This window comes from Pelodiscus sinensis, chromosome 12 (genome assembly GCF_049634645.1).
Source record: "Pelodiscus sinensis isolate JC-2024 chromosome 12, ASM4963464v1, whole genome shotgun sequence".
Taxonomy (NCBI): Eukaryota; Metazoa; Chordata; order Testudines; family Trionychidae; genus Pelodiscus; species Pelodiscus sinensis.
In genome coordinates this window covers 19,451,162-19,466,823 of record NC_134722.1, presented here as the reverse complement: position 1 = coordinate 19,466,823, position 15,662 = coordinate 19,451,162, and the positions used below count along the sequence as shown (strand labels likewise).

The window sequence follows — 15,662 nt, the reverse complement described above, 5'->3', positions numbered from 1 at the left end:
AAACAATACAACACAAGAGCTTGTAAAGGTTAAAATGAAGAGAAAAGGGAAACCCACTTGTGGGAAATACTTTGTTCTGAGCCCCTTTTGCAACTGCTCTTCACTGTAGCCTGTTGTGAGGATTCTGGGTTTTATGTTACATTTCTGTGCAGGTGGATATTGAGGTAACATAGTTATCTATTACAAGCAATCTTTTAAAAGAGGCTTTTGTTACAAAGCTTTCAAGAAGAATGCCTGGCACATAAGATTGTGTGTGGAGACTTAGGAGTCTGTAGGGCAACTTTTATTACATTCAAAAGAAAATAAGTGCAAATGAGAAAAAAGGAATTACAGCAAGGAGAGAAACAGCAACTTGATCCAAAATTGGTATTACTTCTCTGACCAAAATTGTCCAGTGTCTTAATAGCACAAGTATGCTGCCCCTTACTGAAAATCTATAAAACCTAGTCTCTAGGTTTTACCATGCATACAGAAGCTATTTAACTGAGGTCAGACCTAGAGTTTAAGTAGGATACCTCCCAGGAAATTCAGCACAAGTGAGGGATGGAAAGAATCTTAAGCCAGGTCTACACTACCAGAGAAAGTTGACCTAAGAGATGCAACTCCAGCTACAAGAATAGCATAGCTGGAGTCGATGTACCTTAAGTAGAATTTCTGTGGCATCCCCACTATGGGAGATCAATGGGAGAAACTCCCTTAATCCTTGTGACCCAGTGGGGAACCTAGGTCAAGGGGGTGCTAGCAGTGGTTGGTGTAGTGGGTCTTTACTACACCCAATAAATCAAACCCCAAGAAATTGATTTCTGGAGCATCAATCTTGGAGTAAGTAAAGACAAGCACTTACAATTTTCCACTGTGGTATGCTCAAGCTATTTCTCTCCAACTGATCTGTCATATCACAGTACAGGCAGTCCCCGGGCTACGTACAAGATAGGGACTGTCGGTTTGTTCTTAAGTTGAATCTGTATGTAAGTCAGATCTGGCATCCAGATTCAGCTACTGCTGAAACTGACCAGCGCTGACTACAGGAAGCCCGAGGCAGAGTTGCTCTGCCCCGGGCTTCCTGGAATCAGCCGCTGATCAGTTTCAACAGGCTGAATCTGGACGCCAGTTCTTACATACAGATTCAACTTAAGAACCTCAGGCATCCCCAAGTCAGCTGCTGCTGAAACTGATCAGCGGCTGATTCCAGGAAGCCCGGTGCAGAGCAACTCTGCCTCAGGCTTCCTGTAGTCAGCGCTGGTCAGTTTCAGCAGCAGCTGACTTGGGGACGCCTGGGGCAGAGCAGCTGGGATGCTGCTGGGTTGCTCCAGTAGCTCCGCTCCTCGGTGCTACTGGACCAACCCAGCAGCACCCCAGCTGCTCTGCCCCAGGCGTCCTGATTCAGCCCCTGCTGAAACTGACCAGCAGCAGCTGAATCAGGACACCTGGGGCAGAGCAGCTGGGGTGCTGCTGGGTTGGTCCAATAGCGCCCAGAGCGGCGCTGCGGGACCAACCGGCAGCGCCCCAGCTGCTCTACCCCAGGCGTCTGGAGAAAAGCCTGGTCTGCTGGGAGGGGGGGGGGCACACTAGCTGCGAGACCAGCAGACCAGGGGGATGGGGGAGCAAAGCCGTGGAGCATGCGGGCAGTGGGACAGCCGTGGCGCATCTGGGCTGTCCCGCTGCCAGCGTGCTCTGCGGCTTTGCTCTACGTCTCCCTGGTCTGCTGGGGGGGCTCCCCCCCCCCCCAGAAGACCAGGGAGACGTGGAGCAGCTTTTCTCGCCCCGGAGGATGCGGGCGGTGGGACTGCGGTGCATCTGGGCGTTCCGCCGCTCCTATCCTCCGGGGTGAGAAAAACCCCATTCGTAACTGTGGATCCGACATAAGTCGGATCCGCGTAACTTGGGGACTGCCTGTATCAGAAACTCTTTTGGTTTCTGTATCAGGAATAACTGTAGATCATTGGCTGGAGGAGCTGTACATTTTGGCCTAATAGTATCAATTGTTTAATTGCATCCATTTTAGGGAGTTTACAGTTTCATACCCGATAACGTTTCTGGTTGCAATGAAAAGATGTTCAGAACAAAATGCTGGAAAGAAACATTCATAGCCTTGTGATCAGTTTTTGAGCAGGTCCTCTGCATTTTAAATGGGACTCTAAAAGAACCTTTTCAAGTACCCTTTGTCCTGTATAGGGCGAGAAGTTGTTGTTGTTATGCCATGAAGCTTCCAACCCCATGCTGCATTCCATTCTCTTCATGCAGACTATCCTGAAAGGAGAATTATTTTAGATCCTCACAGGCAGGGTGCTGGAACAACTTGCATATTGGGGGCTGCCGAGAGTCATTGAACCAATCTGTAAGTTCTGAATATAATGGAAACCATTTCAAGACTGGGCAAGAGGGCAGCAGCCCTAGTTCCAGCATCTGTGCTCATGGGTGGGTGAGCAGAAAATGTTTAGAACAAACTGCATTTCTCTCCTTCTCCCATTGAAACTTATCATTGTCACAAAGGGACAGAGCAGGGTAGCTAGTCTTTCTCCTTTGTTGATCTCTATACAAGGGCTAAGCACTCCTCCTTTACTGGAGCTTAGCAAGTCTCTCTCACAACACGCTTCTGGTTAGGGGAGAGAGGGGATTCAAACTTTGGGATGCTATATGTTGTTGCTCGTCAAATTCATGCAAGCCTTTTATGTCGCTGGGATTGCACAGGTTCAGTCTTGTCAGCCCTAAACCTCAGTTTAGAGGTGGAATTATTGAAAGGTGCAGAGGATACTGGAAAGAGTGAAAGATTCTCAGGGTGGGGTGTTAGCCAGTGTGTCACTTCCCACTGCAAACCCTGAAAAATCTGACCATTAACCTCTACCAGCCTTCCTTTGTATCCTGCTAGCTTGGCAAAGTTTAAAAAAAACATTGGATGGTTAAAGTGTCAAGTGAATCCTTATGAGAATATAATGGACTTTCTTGTACTTAAGTACATTTTAAATAACTCTGACCTCTAAAAAAGGAACATGTAGTCAGATGATAAACCCAGCAGTTAATGTAAAATCTCAGGAGAGGAGAGAGGGTCATTGATACAAAGGAGAAGCACAGTAATAAATGACTTGGGAAAGATTGGGAACCAGGGCAGCTAAGTGGTTTGTTTATACAATTGATTTGTAGTGAAATGTGAGGGAGACTTAGGAGTGCCGAGAGAGAGAGATGCATCCATTCAGTACAAAATACTGTTAGAAGAAAGATCTGGAGTTTAGAGACAGATAAAGCATTGTCTATGACATTTTTGATTTGGTATTTAATGCAGTACAGAGAGCAAATAACAACATGGCATGAACAAATAGAAGTCAGCTGAAATGGGATTCAAGGACTGGTAAGCGAACTCACATTTAAGACCTCAGGTGCATGGATTTTAAGTAATCCCTGTTTTTGCCTTTTAGCAAAACCAGATAGTCCTCAAAAAGAGCAGATGAAACCATAGAGAAGCAGCCAGACTAATAGATAAAAGACCTTAGTCAATGGAAAGATGTGAATTCTGTGGGAAGGGGAAAATTAAGGCCTCAAAGGGGTGAACAGATCTGCCAAAAGAACCTGATGAGATGACAGCCAGAAGAACCTGTGAACTAGTGACAAATAATTTCAAATGGGGAAGAAATGGTGTAGACTCTTAGACTGTGTCTAGACTGGCCACTTTTTCCGGAAAAGCAGCCGCTTTTCTGGAAAAACTTGCCAGGTGTCTACACTGGCCGCTTGAATTTCCGCAAAAGCACTGACGATCTCATGTAAGATTGTCAGTGCTTTTGCGGAAATACTATGCTGCTCCCGTTCGGACAAAAGTCTTTTTCTGAAAAACTTTTGTGCAAAAGGGTCAGTGTAAACAGTAGAGATTTGTTTTCTGCAAAAAAGCCCCGATCGCGAAAATGGCGATTGGGGCTTTTTTGCAGAAAAGCACATCTAGATTGGCCACGGACGCTTCTCCGCAAAAAGTGCTTTTGCGGAAAAGTGTCCTGCCAATCTAGACGTGCTTTTCCGAAAATGCTTTTAATGGAAAACTTTTCCGTTAAAAGCATTTCCGGAAAATCATGCCAGTGTAGACGTAGCCTTAATGCTTGAAAGAAAATCAACCCTTCATCAAAAGCCCAAAGAATAGATAAAATGCCATGAGCACTTTGTTCTGATCTGCATCTTTGCAGTCAGCTCATTTAAAGTCAGAGTTTTCCCACTGATTTCATTTGGACTCAGCCCTCTAGCCACAGTGTAGTTGTTAAATTGAAACTTGCCCTGCTCAGTTAAGAGGTTCAGCAAAACTCTCAGGGTATGTTTGCATGACACAACTTCTAGCAACAACACAGCCTTGTGACTAAAAGTTGGTGCATGTGAATACTTCTACCCTCAATGAGTGGGTTCGCTTTGTTGGCAGGAGAGTGCTCCTGCTGACAAAGCAGCATTCACATGTGCATTTGTTCGGGCAAAACCTTGTCGTTCACAGGGGCAGAAGGGTTAAGCACCTGCGAACAGCACACATTTGTTGAACAAGTGCAAGTGTAGGCATAGCCTCATGCATAAGCCAAAGAACCTAAAGAGCAAGTGAGTTTATTCAATACAACTGGCTTTATTGTTTTCTTCTTGAAAAGTAACTCTCTTGTTCTAGCACATACTTTGTGTTGTGTAAATCCACTGATGGGTGTGTTAGGGACTGCTCTGCTTTGGTTGTTCCAAAATGCTGATCAGCAACTACATGTTATTAAAGAAACCATTCTTAAAAAACAGTACAGATTAAAGTGCACACCCTGATGACTCCTGCCAGATGTATCTTGTTTATGAGGGTGACCTTTCTAGTACATCACTTCTGAGGACAATTTGATTATTCTGTCTTAAGCAATAAAAGACGTTACCATGAGACAACCATGCACCATCTAATCTGTGCTTAATGGAACATTCAAATAGGTTAAGAAATGCAGTATGGAAAGCAGAATTTGAGATGTTTATTTTGGTAATAAGTACATCCAGCTGATATGGAGTCTTATACATTTTACTGGTGACTGGTATACCTCAAAAGGCTTGTATCTGCAATTCAGTTTGGTTATGCATCCTGAAGAAAAACTAAAATCCATTTGTGCTCAATTAAAGATACAATGGTTTTTACAAATAGAGCTATGATCATAACCTGGTCAAATTCCAACTCAGGAAATTGTATTCTACCTAAATCCCAGATGCAGCTTTCTCTCCCTTTAAAAACCACTATTGCATGAATAAACTGGAAATATTGGACCAGGTCCTCAAGTGCTGAAAAATCTACTGGTTTCACTGTAGCTGTATTTTTATTCATTGTAAATGTGGCCCAGCCAGACCAACACCATTTCTGGAGCACACTGGCTTTTGCCTGGAAAAATGATATTCTGAGGTTCAAAATTGGGCAAGATTTATTTTTAAAAAATTGCATCTTGGGTAATCATTGCAGAGCCCCTGCAGTAATGGAAAAGTGTGGGAAATGCTATGAAGCCTTGTGTACCATTAAACAGTGAATGAGGTGATATACGTGTAAATTCCATATGATATTTTATTCTTATCGCATGTATTTACAGTGTGTGTACAATGAAGTACTGAATGCCAGGGCAACACATCACATTCCCAGCAGCAGCAGAATTTTAGTCTCGTCTCCTCAGGGTTAAGTTTTATTTCTCCAAATCAAACCAGTCCCTTCCCCTGGTCCGGGGTCTTCTGAAGCTCTTATTCTGAGCTGTCTTTTTGTTGGCTCTTTGCCTAAACACCAGTTGGTCTCTTGGGAGGCAGCTAATTTGGTCACAGGTACAGCTTAGTCCACCTCTTGAAGTCCAGCCCTCTGTATGAGAGAGACTTATTTGGTTCTCTAGCCATTGCTCTAATTTTGGATGATTCTGTTTTCTGAGAGTGAGTCCCACAACGATCTCCCGAGAAGAGCAACAAAACTCCCTTAGCTGCCTCTTCCTTCTCCATCCCCAGAGATCCAAACCTTTCAGGCTAGTCAGCCCTCCCGCAAGGCCTTTGCCTTTGAGCTCTTTCAGACCAGCTGTGGTAGGTAGGGTGAGTTTGTGCTGAAGAGGCATAATAAAATGCCTTGTCAGTTACTCCCTTATTTTTTAATTGGACAATTCTACCTCTTCCACTGAGGGGGTCTCAAGGGAGGCTGTCACAGGCCATTTTGTGATTTTTAAGTCAAAATCGTAATTCCACCAGGAAACCCTTAGGCTGATCATGTACTTCCAGTGAGACACACTGCTTGTTATTTGTAGACCAGGACCCCACTGTTAGGTGCTATGCAAACACAGGACACTCAGCAAACAAACTGAAGTGTTCTCTAGGGGCATATATATATGAGTAAATGTAAGATGCATTGTTGGTAGCTCTGGTGAAAGCAGAACTCAGGAGTTTTTTAGCATTAGGTTGTCTAGCCATGCTTACATTTGTGGGGAACTGCAGCAATGACGAATTAGGGCTACTAATCTGACAAGACCATGTTGTAATCTAATGTTGAGGTAATCAAAGCATGGATGGGGGGTTGGCAGAATTGCTGGGCTCCTAGGCAAGATATATGTGGTGGGGCTGGTTCCATGCTCCTGGAAGGGGTGGAGTAGGGTTAGCCAGCCCTCAGTGCTGCTCAGACTGTGCTCCTCTTCCCCCCACCAACCCTTAGTGGCAGCAGCATCCAGGAGCGCCAGGCCCTTTTGAATTGCTGGGCCCAGGGGCAGCTGTCTCCTTTCCTCCCATCAGTGGGCCTGGACATGGATCATGGGATCAAGTCCAGTAGCCACAAGAAATAGCCATAACTCATGACACATTTAGAAAGCCGATTGAACACACATGGATTTTTATTTTCTAGGACTGTATTTTCCATACTGCCAAGGAGAATAAAATGTTACTTGTCTTGTAAACACAGCAGACATGATTTCTGAATCACTGAGAGAGGATTTATCTGGAGTCTTACAATGTCATTGTGACTTAGTCAGTTTCCTGACTACAGTTGCCCTTTCGAGTGGCAAGACAAGATGGCTCTGATCTGTCACAATGTGACATGTTACCTTGAGACACACCAGCACAGATACTTCTGTAACAATGGTCCAGGGAAAAGCCAGCTTTTGATGGGTTGTTGTATCATGTAAGCAAGGTAGTAACAAACTTCAACAGGCCTTTATTTACCAAAGGTGAAACCTCTTTACAAAGCTGCTGCTGCTCCCCTCTATTGCTCTCACTCAGGTCCCCCCTCCTTCCTGTTTCCTGTGCTTCCAGATTCCCAACAGCCAGTGCTCCCAGTTGTAATAATTACAAGCAGCATCTAAAACACCACATGGGTTGAGGTTTTTTTAAACTCCACGTTGGTGGCATAGCACCATGTAAATATTTGTAGCTGCCAATGCCAATGGATGCTCCTGCACATCTGTCATGAAAAGCTTTGATAGGAGGGTCGCTGACATACAAACCAAAGTGAGAAACACCACATTTGTGTCTTTGGAAGAAGAGAGTGTGGTTGAGAATGCGGCGAGGTTTGAGGGGAGATGAAGGGTTAGGGAAGAGGAGAATAATGCTAAAGCACAAGAAACCTGAAGTCCTTGTTGTATTTGCATATGAAGAGGCAGGATTCATCTACGGAGTGAAAGGAAGTTTTTCCAGATAACAATGTTAATAAGATAACCACGGCTAGTACTTATTTGCCCTTCGGTCCAAAAGGAGCATTTATACCAGTCCTGACCTTTTCTTAGTAAGATGTGGAACAAGAGAAGGAGGACACAAAGTATCCACATCACTGTGTTTTTTAATGTGCGTATGTACTGTGGGCTAGAGCCCAAATGTAGAAACAGTCCACAGCTGCAGTACTTGAGGTGAAACTCCAGGATGCCTTCATACCTGCTTGGTGTGGCAGGGGAGCTTATCCCTATTTTTATTCTTTTAGGGTACAGATACACTGTAGGTTTTTTTCTGAAGAAGGTATGCAAATTGCGCTCGCATTTGCATACATACTTCTGTTTTTTCCCCCCTGGAAGAGTATTTTCCAATATTTGGCCCATCTACACGGGGCCAAATGTTGGAAAAAAACCCTCTTTTGAGAGCTCCCTTATTCCTCATAACACGAGGTTACAGGGGCTTTCGAAAGAGGGCTTTTTTTTTTTTTTTTACATTAGGCCCTGTGTAGATGGGACAAATTTTGGAAAATCCTCTTCCAGGAAAAAAAATGGAAAAAGGTATGCAAATGCAAGCGCAATTTGCATGCCTTCTTCGAAAAAAACCCAAGTGTAGCCATAAATGCAACATCACTCTCCTCATGCATGCCAATCCTGTTTTGGCGCCTCCTGCACCATGTGCCTCAGAGGAAGTATTGAGGATATTCTGGGAAAGTACTGAGACCCTAATATATACTCAGGACATGCATTGTGTGTGCAGGTTCATATGACCTCACTGCAGTCCTAAACAAATGTGTCAGATTTTACCAATGTTTATTCGTGAAACACAATCCTTTAAGAGACTAAATGAACATTTCCCCCCCAATAAAACCAGCTCTAGAGCACACATTATTTAACCTATGCTGTGGCATTGTGATGGTGCTTAGTCTGGAGCTGTCTTCATCTTTGGCTGTAATTGCATATTTGCTTTACCAGTGGGAGCCTCATAAATGGATTTTGAAGCCTTGCTGAGGACAGTGTTATTGTACTAGGTCTGTATTACTTTCAAAATCACTTTGTTGCAGGCAATGGGAACTGACAACAAAATGAAAATGTGTCCCACCCCATTAGGGTATTTTGTGAATTATTTTTTTCTTCAACTGTAGCTTGATTACAGAAGTATGTCAGACAATTGCACCTGTGCAGAGGCTGCCCTTAATAAAAATCCATAGCCGTATGTATTCAGATTTTTACAGATCTAAGCCCTAGGACCAGAAGCTCCAGGGAGAGAGAAATCCCTGCTTCCTCTGTTGCTGAACAGGAAAAAGTGCTGCCCAAGAGGGCTTCATTTGCATAGATTTGCACCCACAATTCCATATTGACACCTGGGAGATCACCATAACCTATGAAGTTGGATTTTGGGCACAGTGTCTCCTAGTTTGTAGCAGAGAGCTCTTTTTCAAGCAGCTGGGACTATCATTGGAGCAAAGGGCTCTTAACTTCCTTCCGATGGGGATTTTACTGCAAGAAAGGATGTAGAGAAGAGCAGTGGAGAAGAATAGACTCTGGTGAGGCCCCGTCCTTACATAGCATCTTAATAAAGTTGAGTCACTAATTGGCGTGAAGGGGTGGTGGTGCCTCTTTTGAAACTGGAGATAGACCTGCAAAGAGATCCTTGAACTACTGCTCCTTGCTGCGAGTGGGATTTGGTGGAGGGTGAGGTAATGCGGTCGAGGGATTATTATCTGTAGAGTATTCTCATGGGCAGGGTGGAAGGGGGAGGAGGTATCTTACTTTATTTGTACCGTGTTCTGTTGCTGTGTTTCCCAAGTCTGACCTTTCCCTTCCCCTAATATTGAATTCCCCAATAATGAATTCTTGTTTGGGCACAGTTTTGGAATGTTGGAGAGTGGGGAAATTCTACCTAATAAGGACATGCAGAGAGTGGGCGTTTAGTTTTCCCAGCTTCCTGGATGGGGGTTCAAGCCATTTTAGTAACTTAAGAGGAGCCATAGATCTATCGAACCGTTTAGCTGCCAGTAACCACCTAGCAGAAGGGATCACATAGAGAAACCTTATAGGGGTCTGGGTTCAGGAAGAAACTCTCCTTGGGTTCGCACTTGTAATATGAAACATTGAAACAAAGACATGCTAATTTAGATTGCATGGCAAACCTCTGTGTGTAGCTGGGAAGTCCAATCTCCACAAAGAGAGGCAAAGGTCAATTGTACTCTTAGGGGAGTGGGCGAGCTTCATGGCTGAGAGTTGGAACACTAGAAAAAGGGCATTAGAATGAGTGCAGTGGAGGGAATGGGCCCAGCTGCTGTGGTGCTTTCCATGTAGCAGGCCTTGCACGGTCACTGTTGCAGCTGAGACGGTTCCTATGGCAGGAAGAACTATTACAGATGGGATGTACACATCTTGCCTAGCAGGGCAGCATACAGCAGTATCACTCTAATGACGTTTGCACCAACATTTCCTTTGTAAATGTGCTTCAGGGATTTATAACGTCCTTTATTCACTCCGAGCTGCAATGCTATGCAGGGATTAGACGCGTTGTATGTAAGCAACCTCCCAAACTGGGCTCTTGATTTCTCTGGTGGAGCCCCATAAAGATCAGAGGGGCTGAACAGATATAACTGAGCAAAATTGGCCCAAACACTTTTGGGGCTAGGCTGAAGCCAGAAACTCACCATGCGGTATGCAGTTGCAGCCCCCGGGGCAGACTAAGCGAGTCACAGTCCTTCCTTGGCTCCCCCCTTGCTTTGGGGAAGAAGTACATTATTTCACCCCCTTCTGGAAGAAATGGGGGTGGAGTGGAGCCAGGGCTCCTCCCTTTCCTAGCCCCTCGCTGCTTTCTCCCTATCTGTTTGCTCTCAGTGGGACATGCCAATAATATGCTCACCTCTCCATGGCAAGAGCAGCTGTGAGCTCTGATTACTTTCTCTGGCTAACCTGCCTTGGGAGCAGGGCAGGAAGCAGATTGTGACTCAGTCATGGTCTGGTTCCTGCTCTCCCCCCTCCCCTTTGCTCCAGGAAGGATGTTATCTCTTCCAGCCCCTTTGTTGGTGCAGATTACTTCCTCCCTGGCATAAGGCAGCATCATGGGGGTGGGTAGAAACAAAGCTACACCCAATCCCTGATCGCCTGCACAGGATGGGGAGAGGCAGTGGGCAGTAGGGTCACACAGGGATGGCAGGAAGTGGACAGAACTTTGATTTTTGCACTTCCCTCCTGCCCTTTCCTGTGTACTAGCTAGCAAAAGGTGTATAGCCAATTGCTCCCACGTATGAGAAAAAGAAGAAGTTAACTTTACAACAGCAATGAGCAAGCAAGATTAGTGAGTGGGCTGCATGTTTGGCTCCCCTTCATCTCAGGGGAATGCATGTGGCCAGCACACCCCTTTTCTGCGTCGTCCCCCACACCCCGTTGTTCATCCCCTTGTTAGAGGCCTGCACTTACCTGCTCCCCCTCCTTCCTCCCAGTACTTTCAGAGTGCCACAGATCCACTGAGTCACACTGTGTCCTCCTCCTCCCAAGCTTGAACAGCTGATTGGCAGGGTACCAGCTCTGGGAGGGAGGGGGAAGAATGGGGACAGAGTGGAAATCAGCAGATTTGTTGTGCTACAAAAGTGCTAGAAGGGAGGGAGAGAAGTAGGAAGTGCAGGACTCCCATGTGTGAGAGGCACATGGGGGAGTAGGGTGAACAGGGTTCCATAAGCTGCAGGTTGAACCCCATTGGGCTGCATGTGGCCTATGGGCCACAGATTGCCCACGATTGCTCTGCTACTACAATTCCCCCTCCTGCCAAATCCTTCATATACATGGTACTGAATAAAGACTCAGCCCTTAATGAACTCATTGCCTTCTGTTTGGGCTGGGAGGGAGGTCCCTGGCCAATGAGTTTCCCCTATTGTCTCCATCTCTCTCAAATGTCACATGAGAGGCAGGTGAAACTTACACAAAATGTAAACACAAAGATGCTTTTCTGGGCTGGGAAGGTATTTAATGTTGAGCGTTATTTCTGAGAGGCAGAAAGAAATGCAGCTCAGGGTTTGGTTTCCCTTCAGGAATGCAGTATCAGTGTGTCTGGAGTTAAATGTTCTCTCCTCTCTTACATGAGTTTATACATATATTTTAGAAGAAAATACAATATGCATTCAGGATCCTTATCTGGCAGGAGGAGCTTGGAGACTTAAACTGAACAGTACAGCAGTTAGGGACACTGGCATCTATTAAGGAGCTGGCTTTATGAGAGTGTTAGTATGTCGAACACCCTCTTTCCCTGTCTCTGAGGCATCAGATCACATCTCTCTAAATCCTGCCTTAAACCCCTTCCTTTCTGTTCAGCTTATGATTGACTCTCTCTCTAGTGTATTGTGAGAGTGTGTATTACGGACATGTCATAGTAATTCCATTACCAGCTCTTGTGGTTATGACATACAGAAAACTCCTATTGACTTCAATGAGGTCGACAAGGTGAAGTTTTGCTTATAGTGAGGGTTTCAATGGGCACCAATGGCATAGTATCAAAATGAAAAGCACTGCATGATTGTGTTCTAATGTAAACCACTTGGGCACAAGGGAGAGCAGTAACTCTCAATCTGCATAGGATATGTCGGTTCTTGCCCAAGCTGGAGAGCTTTGGCTCTTTAACTCAGTCATAGAATCATAGAATATCAGAACTGGAAGAGACCTCAAGAGATCATCAAGCCCAATCCCTTACCCTCATGGGAAGACTAACCAATGTCTAGTTCATCTGTGATAGAGGTCTATCCAATCTGCTCTTAAACATCTCCAATGATGGTGATTCCACAACCACCCTAGGCAATTTATTCCACCCTGACAGTTTTTTCTAATGTCCAACCTAAACCTCCCTTGTTGCAATTTAAGCCCATTGCTTCTTGTCTTATCAGAGGCCAAGGAGAACAATTTCCCTCCCTCCTCTCTGTCACCCTTTTAGATACCTGAAAGCTGCTATCATGTCCCCTCTGAGTCTTCTCTTTTCTAAACGAAACATGCCCAATTCCTTCAGCCTGCCTTCATAGCTCATGTTTTCTAGACCTTTAAGCATTTTTGTTGCTCTTCTCTGGACCTTTTCCAATTTTTCTACATCTTTCTGGAAAAGTGCTGAACCTTCAAGAGGTGATGCCATTTTAGATGTGGTATTGGTGAGTGTAGAGGACACCATCTTCGCTTCCTGCTCCGTCTCTTCCTGCCATGTTCCACCCTCTCCCCCAAGTGTGCCATGTCCTCTCCAAGCTTCCTGCATGCCACAAAACCCCTAATCGTAGTGGGTGGAAGGTGTGAGGAAGGAGTGGGACCTGTTGGTGGGTGGGAGGCAGGGTGAGGGGAGGGAAGATGAAGCTGATAAGGGAGTTGCTGGTAGGTGCTCAGCACCCATAATCTTTTTCCCCTTGAGTGCTCCAGCCATAGCACACCCACAGAGCTATGTGTGAACACTCACTCAGGCTCTCAGCAGCTGCTGCTACTGTTCTCAGTGCAGATTGGGCTTGCTGTCTTTTGCTATAATTTGCAGACCTATTGGCTGCAACTTGCATATTGTGCTTCTGCAGAGCAAGTTGCCAGAGACTGCTGCTCTGTGACACGATGGGGCAGAGACCCTCTGTGTGTTGTTGATGTGTCTCTAGCTCCCCGCCACAGCTATCAGCAGAATTACAATGTTCTAGCTGCAGGGAGGCAGTGCCATAATTAGACTGGTCAAGTTATTTTTGCAAATGGTGAATTTAGCCTTCTGCTCTGTTTGTGGATTGTGCACAGAGACTTTGATTTTTTTTTTAAATAATTTGCTGTTTGTAATTGGGTGAATAAAACAGTTTAGGCAAACAATTTCAGCCTATGGGTGGTTAGTGATGGGTTGACTTGGAATAGTTGCTCTTCATTTTTTATAGTATTTGCTCTCTGGATGATCTGACGCTTTTAAAATGAGTAACAAATGATGGCTAGTGAATAGTGCATGTTCCTATTCATGTACAAATATGCTTGTTCGTGTTCAAAGAAAAGCCATTTTACAAAATGAATTGGAACAAAAACCAACTGGAGATTGAGGAAGACAACTAGAAGGCACATTCTTGGTATGCTGGAGAAGAGCACTGTTGGTAGCAAAAGACAAGAATTGTGCAGAACACTTAGAAGGAGATAAGTAGCATGTGGATGATTACAGTGGGCAAAAATGGAAAGGGGAGGTTTTCAAGATTGTCTGGGCCAAAATGGAAGGATTTAGCATTATATTGACTGTGTGGTAGGGAGTGAAAATTTACAGTGAAGTTGTGATACTGAATAACAGGGAAGGATGATGATTGTTTGATGATGGAGGAAGAAAAATAAGCAGCTCAATTTTTGCAATGAAAACCTGGGGTTGGCATTGATCTTTGTGCCTTAGGCTTGTGTTTCTGTTGTTGTGAAGGTTTAAAGTTAAAAAGGGCCCTTATGACACTCTCAAACTTTCCCTCTGACTGTTTTCAATTAATATTGATTAGAAATATGGAAAAACAAAATACCATGATCACAGGAGTTTGCCCACCTGTATTTGATTCACTTTCCCCTTTTATCCTGCCACTCACCTTGTCTGGAGTTCAGATCCATTCCCTCCCCCCACTACTTCCCCATAGGTATTTTAAAAACTGGTTGGTTTAAGATCATGATTCAGGGTTCCTTTTCTCAATGTAACACTTAATTTCATCATTTTTGCTGCCTCCACAAGCCTCAGGTAATACACTTGAGCATGACATAAAAAAGTGAGCCTTGCAGGCTATAACAGCATGATACTTTCTAGTTTGGAAGTCTGTGTTTTTCTGGGTTCCCTGTCAAGGTATGAAACAGACTGTAGTGTTAACCAGTATCTAAATAAAACATCATGCGAGCTACAGTAACAAAGCTGCAAAGAGCAGGTGCCCCATGCTGGTGTACCGTGGTCCAACAGCTAGAGGAAAGAGCAGATTTCTGATTACATTGGTCTGCCTAGCCTATTTTGCAATGTAATTATGTCTCTCTCCCTGGTATTGCTGGAATTGAGTGCCACCAGGTGTTCATTGGTGAGTATGACACACAAAAGCTGATTGCATTTAAAATCTTTCTTAATTTAATAAAAGAACACAGTGGCCTGTGGCGTAACCCCATTAGATTCACTGGTGTTAGATCAAGGTAAATTTGGCTCACTGCCTCATCTTGCTTAACAGCGGTAGCATGGAACACACTGCTAGTATTCTAGAGGAGGGGGTGTAGCTACACCATAGTTAAAAATAAAGATAGCGTACCATGTTAGCTCTGTTTACAATCTCACAGCACAAGCTCCTTTAAAAAAAAACAGTCCTGACACTTGACATGTTATATTTCATCTCAGGGGAGACTCCTTTGCTTGGAAGTTTTCAGTGGAAAAACAGAATGGAAGATTTAAAATGATGGGGTCACAGTGGTCGGCCATCTACCAAAGAAGCTTGTATAGGAGTACAAAACTGACAAGTATTTAGGAGTCATGAGTGTGTATTAAGGATATAATTAAGGTAAGGCTGTAATGTGAGGCCTACAGGCAGTGGCCTGTAAGAATTTTTGCTTAGCAGCACTAGGTCACAGGCTTAAGGAGAAATGATATGGGAGGGGACCCTAAGACTGACCCTATGTCAATCAGAGCACAAGAGTACTATAAAAGATGTGCCAAAAGGTGATGCTGAAAAACAGACTGCAATATACCTAAATGTAACATGGTGAAAAGTTCTGTTCTGACCCTAGGTTACTCTGGAAAATAAATGTTAAAAAGATAACAAGGAAAATAGAAACTCTGACATTTATGGGGTGAAGAAGTACAAATAAGGAAGTTGGAATCCTCATTTATATGAATGAGGTGTTTAGGTATGGTCAGAATAAATATAATTTACCTGGTTGGGAAAAAATAGGAAGACTCCAGGAGGAAAATCATCTGACTGTTGAGAGTTCCTTCAGATACTCTAATATCTTGTGGGATGTGAGTAGTAATTGTATTGGTTATGATTTGGGCTCTGCCAGGTGAGGTAGATGTGTATATGAATACAGGGTGTC

The 15,662-nt window shown here is 44.4% G+C and overlaps 1 long non-coding RNA gene across 1 annotated transcript in view; it reads left to right on the top strand.

Moving 5' to 3' along the window:
* LOC112547007 (uncharacterized) overlaps positions 1-15,662 on the top strand; it is a 251,419-nt gene that overhangs the window by 51,790 nt on the left and 183,967 nt on the right. The window lies entirely within an intron of this gene.